Genomic DNA, 6,000 nt, shown 5'->3' with positions numbered 1-6,000 from the left:
GGTTGAACTCCATCTGCCACTCCTCAGCCCAGCTCTGCATCATATCTAAGTCCCTCTGCAGCCGACAACAGCCCTCCTCACTGTCCACAACTCCACCTATCTTCGTATCATCTGCAAATTTACTGACCCACCCTTCGACTCCCTCATCTAAGTCATTAATAAAAATTACAAACAGCAGAGGACCCAGAACTGATCCCTGCGGAACTCCACTTGTAACTGGGCTCCAGGCTGAATATTTACCATCTACCACCACTCTCTGCCTTCGACCGGTTAGCCAGTTTTCTATCCAATTGGCCAAATTTCCCTCTATCCCATGCCTCCTGACTTTCCGCATAAGCCTACCATGGGGAACCTTATCAAATGCCTTACTAAAATCCATGTACACTACATCCACTGCTCTACCCTCATCCACATGCTTGGTCACCTCCTCGAAGAATTCAATAAGACTTGTAAGGCAAGACCTACCCTTCACAAATCCGTGCTGGCTGTCCCTAATCAAGCAGTGTCTTTCCAGATACTCGTAAATCCTATCCCTCAGTACCCTTTCCATTACTTTGCCTACCACAGAAGTAAGACTAACTGGCCTGTAATTCCCGGGGTTATCCCTATTCCCTTTTTTGAACAGGGGCACAACATTCGCTACTCTCCAGTCCCCTGGTACCACCCCCGTTGCCAGTGAAGACGAGAAGATCATTGCCAACGGTACTGCAATTTCCTCTCTTGCTTCCCACATAATCCTAGGATATATCCCGTCAGGCCCGGGGGACTTGTCTATCCTCAAGTTGTTCAAAATGTCCAACACATCATCCTTCCTAACAGGTATCTCTTCTAGCTTAACAGTCCGTTTCACACTCTCCTCTTCAACAATACGGTCCCTCTCGTTCGTAAATACTGAAGAGAAGTACTTGTTCAAGACCTCTCCTATCTCTTCCGACTCAATACACAGTCTCCCACTACTGTCCTTGATCGGACCTACCCTCGTTCTCGTCATTCTCAGGTTTCTCACATACACATAAAATGCCTTGGGGTTATCCTTGATCCTATCCGCCAATGATTTTTCATGCCAGCTCTTAGCTCTCCTAATCCCTTTCTTCAGGTCCCTTCTGGCTATCCTGTATCCCTCCACTGCTCTGTCTGAACCCTGTTTCCTCAACCTTATGTAAGCCTCCTTCTTCCTCTTTACTAGACATTCAACCTCCCTCGTCAACCAAGGCTCCCTCACACAACCATTTCTTTCCTGCCTGATAGGTACATACATATCATGGACACGTCATATCTGCTCTTTGAAAAAGTTACACATTTCCACCACATCCTTCCCTGACAGCCTATGCTCCCAACGTATGCTCCTATGATTTTGGCCAATAGTTTCTCGAGGTCCTCTCTGCAGAAAGTTTTGTAACCTTTTGTGAGATCAATTGGATTCAAGTTTTGTTTACAAAAACATCTTCCATTCTGACACTTATGTGTTTTCACGTTATAGATTCCAAAATGGACCTTTATGGAAATCAACCTTTGCTTAGTGAGTCGATGGTTCATCCTACACTCTACTTGCCCTCATGAAATATGTTATTTTAACATTTTTAACCTCCCTCTGCTGAGTGGATGTGTAGTCATTCATGTGCAATGTTTGGCAAGAGGGTGAATCCTTATGGTATTCTATTTGTACGGAAACCCAATGGTTGTCATGGTGATAGTCAAGTTATGATTTGTACGCAGCAGTAGAGTTTCAGTACTGTTGCACTTGCCTATGCCATATTTTACAAATGACTCCTTTTAGAACCAGGGTTAACTGATCAAGACAAGTTATAACTTTTACGAGTTATATAAATGATTGGTTGGAAACAATGGCTCAGTAGCATTTTTACTGGATTATCAATCTAGTGACCCAGTTAATGTTCTGGAGGGACAGGCTCAAATCCTACAATGATAGATGGTGGAATTTGAATTAAATAAAAATCTGGAATTAGGAATGGTCATCACACTGTTGCTGATTGTCAGAAATCTCATCTGGTTCACTAATGTCTTGTCACCAGACATCCTTATCTGGTCTGGCCCACACATAACTCCAGTCCCACAGCAATGTGTTAGACTCTTAACTGCCCTCTGGGCAATTACTAATGAGAAATAACGGTGGTTTAACCAGTGATATCCACATTCCATGAATGAGTTTAAAAAAATTCAAAAACTCAGTCAGACTAAATGTTTTAGATTGTCATCGAATTCATTTTGATCTATCAGAGATTGTGATGGTGGGTACATTGATGTTAATAGTAATCATATGTGGTTGTAAATTTGCTCGCTGAGAGATTTGTTTTCAAATGTTTCATCACAATACTAGGTACAATCATCAACGAGCCTGTGTTATGTCTCTCTTTCTATTTAGGTGTCTTGGTTTTTTAAGTTGGGTGATATCATTTCCAGTTGTTTTCCTCAGAGGATGGTAGATGGGGTCCAAATCAATGTGTTTATTGATCGAATTCCTTCTTCGTGTGTATGTTAGGATACTAGTGATTGTGGGTCATGTCTTTTGGTGGCTAATTAGTGTTCACATATCCTGCTGGTTAGTTTTTTGCCTAGTTGTCTGATATAGTGTTTGTTACAGTCCTCGCACTGGTATTTTGTAAATGACATTAGTTTTGCTGGTTGTTTGTATAGGGTCTTTAGGCTCATTAGCCGCTGTTTAAGTGTGTTGGTAGGTTTGTGGGCTACCATGATGCCAAGGAATCTGAGTAGTCTGCAAGTCATTTCAGAAATGTCTTTGATGTAAGGTAATGTGGCTAGAGGTTCTGGGCACGTTGTGTCTGCTTGTTTGGGTTTGGTATTGAGAAATCGGTGGGCTGTGTTTATTGGGTACCTACTTCCTGAATATGCTGTATAGGTATTTATATTCTGCTGTTCGTAGTTCCTGGGTGTTGCAGTTTGTTGTGGCTCATTGATATAATGCAGCTGCATTTGTGGGTGTTGAGATGATTGCTTCTGTAGTTAAGTATTTGGTCTGTGTGTGTTGTTTTCCTGTAGATGCTGGTTTGTAGTTCTCCATAACTGTTCGTTCCACTGTCACGTCTACAAATGGGAGTCTGTTGTCATTCTCCACCTCTTTTGTGAATTTTATGCCAGTAAGGATATTGTTGATGGTGTTGTAGGTTTCCTCTAATTTATTCAGTTTTGTGATGACACTAATTTCTCAACAAATCCTACCATCCTCTAAGAAAAAAAAACTGGAAATGAATCATCCACCTTAAGAAACCAAGACACATAATTAGAAAGTGGGACATAACACCAGTGCTTCATCGGAGTCACACAGATGATTGTACCTAGTATGGTGACAAAATGTCTGAAAACAAATCATCCAGATCAGTGAGCAAACTTACAACCAGAATCTTAACCTGAGCTACAAATCTTCTTAAATAGCCAAATGTTTGCTTGCAAAATCATCAGAATGACTTTCAGGAATAATTTTAAGCTTAGATATCTTATTGGATGGATATGATATTATATATGAATACCCAAAATTGTCAAACTCATGAGTGAGGAGGAATGAACTGGTTACCCTTCTTTATTCACCAATGCACTTGGTTGGTTGCAACAAGGTTAATTTTTAAAGAATCCTTTTATATGTGGGTGTCTTTCAATCAGAAACAAATGACTTTATGTTTTAAATACAATTAATTTAACAAAACTATCTTGGCTTAACAAAAGAGAGAGTTTATTAATTATTAAATGCGAGAAGCAATAACACATGTACACAGATAATAAATGAGAGGCAAGTCCACAAAAAAGTTGGAAAAGATATTCAGATCAGTCTCTGAAAAGTAGACGCTGGGATATTATCTCCATCATGTTCAGTGATACCAGTGACACTGGTGTTGGTAGCTGAACAGTTGATGCTGAAGTCCTTGATTTTGCAGGTCAGCGGAAAGTCCTATATTCTGTTTCATTTTGACTGTTGTTTCACTTGCTTTTTGGCTTCCACCAGAGAGAGAAAGAGAGAGAGAGAGGAAAAGAGAGAAGCTTATTTTCTTTTTCCTTACAGTGCAGGGACGGCTTAGCTGTGACTCTTTACAGCATACACATTTGCCCTGTCATGATCCATTTAGGAAAGCAAGCCTGAAACATGAGCTCTGCAACTTCTGGGATTATCATAAAAGTTAAAGATTTCATTAAATTAATTAAAATCCCTAGTCCATTTGGCTGACAAGCCAAGTTGATAGAAAACAGTAACTATATTTCTGTACTTAACAAGATTGTTAATAAACAATTGTTTATTATGAATAAATGAGTTGAACCATAGGCAAACAAAATCGAAATGATCAACCTAGAAATCTCAAACTTCAACTCTACCCCTCTTTAAATTTTCAGACAATGCGCGGACAGACATGGATAAACAAAAACAAAATATTATGGATGGTGGAGGGAGAAAAAAGGAACCCAGTTTAATAGCACCAGTCCACAGAATTCAACAGAGAGCCTTTGCTTCTTCCAAACCTTTCTAATCTCGGAGCTTGTCCTTCCAAATTTCTTAAGTTCTTTACTGAAGCCACAGGGCAGTTGGCACACTAATTGTTCAGTCTTTCAGTCACTAATTAGAGGCAGCAGCTTATTGAAAAATAGTGAGTGAGAATAGTGAGCTATCTTCTAATTTTTTTGTTACTTCTCTTCAAGTAGAGAAAAGATGTCTTCTTAGAATCAGAAGGCTTTCTCTCCCTGTATTGTTAGCACATAGGCAGTTCATCTGTCCAGGAGCCAGAGAGGTGGTGCTATGCCGAGCATTCCTAACTCTCACAACTGGTCCTGATTATAAAAACAATCCGCAGCTTGTTTCTTGCTTTTCTCCTGTGATGTGTCACAATTATTCATCGGCATCTAAGCATGCATGAAATAATCTTTACTTTGGGTTTAAGTTTATTGTAATGTTATTCTGGTCCTCTTAAAGTCAAAGTCCACAAACAGAAGGAATGGAGAAATATACCTTGTTGTCTAAAATAAAAAGAAAATTAAATCACGTTCTGCTTCTATAAAGGTGGCAAGTACAGGTAAGTATAGATTTGCTTTAAAACATGCTATCCGTCCATACAGAAACTCAGCCTCCCATCCGGATTAGATCAAACAAAATTTGTGAAACATTTAGCCAAAGGATACAAAATCTGACTGAAGTCTAAATACCTGTATAAGAAACAAAGCAAAATAAACTGATCAGTAGCCTAAGTCGTTAAATTGGACAGATAAAATGGTTCAGAGTTAGTTAACAGTGAAGGCTCAAAAGCTCCCTTTAAATGTCTCTCTGAAGGATCCTTCTAAAAGGACCTGCTAAATATCTGCTGGCTTTGAGGAGACAGAAGTTGCCATCCTTGGTACTGATGAGTTGGTCTTAGAGGCATATTGCCAACAATTTCAGACTGCTCCAAATAAATGCTTGAAACATTAGCTGGAGGTCAAATCATTTTTGACTGATGAGTCCAATCTAAAAATATGATGTACCTATGATGAATTACACAAGTTGATGTTCGTGGAACAATTTTAAAAATTGCCTCCGGACCCACCAACCTTATGGAGCAGGAATGGCCATTTAGCTGCAGCCACCACTGATGGCTATTCCTTCATTCACAAGTCTAAGAATTTCAGCCAAGCCTTTCACAGCCACCCATAAAATCACTCAGATGGTAAGAGAAGAGCTAAATAAAAAGGGAGCCACCTGAAGGAAGATGAGTTTAAAGGAGGGTGTGAAACGTGCACACCAATACCAATGTTTTCCCTACAATAACTGCAATACTCACGCTGAAAAGTACTGTTTGCTCTCTAATGGTGTGTGAAATAAATCCAACTTTTGTTTTAACTTCATGTAATAACCATAAAGCATTGAAACTGAAGCAGGAAAAGGCCAATTAGCTCTTCAAGCCTGCTTTGCTATTCAATATGACCATGGTTGATCCTCTGTTTCAAAGGTATATCCCTGCTTTATCTCAATGTTTTTAAAAACTAAAAACTTACTTATCTGTCTCT

Source organism: Chiloscyllium punctatum, chromosome 6, assembly GCF_047496795.1.
Source record: "Chiloscyllium punctatum isolate Juve2018m chromosome 6, sChiPun1.3, whole genome shotgun sequence".
NCBI lineage: Eukaryota > Metazoa > Chordata > Chondrichthyes > Orectolobiformes > Hemiscylliidae > Chiloscyllium > Chiloscyllium punctatum.
The sequence above is the reverse complement of the archived record's forward strand: the minus strand, read 5'-3'. Positions refer to the sequence as shown.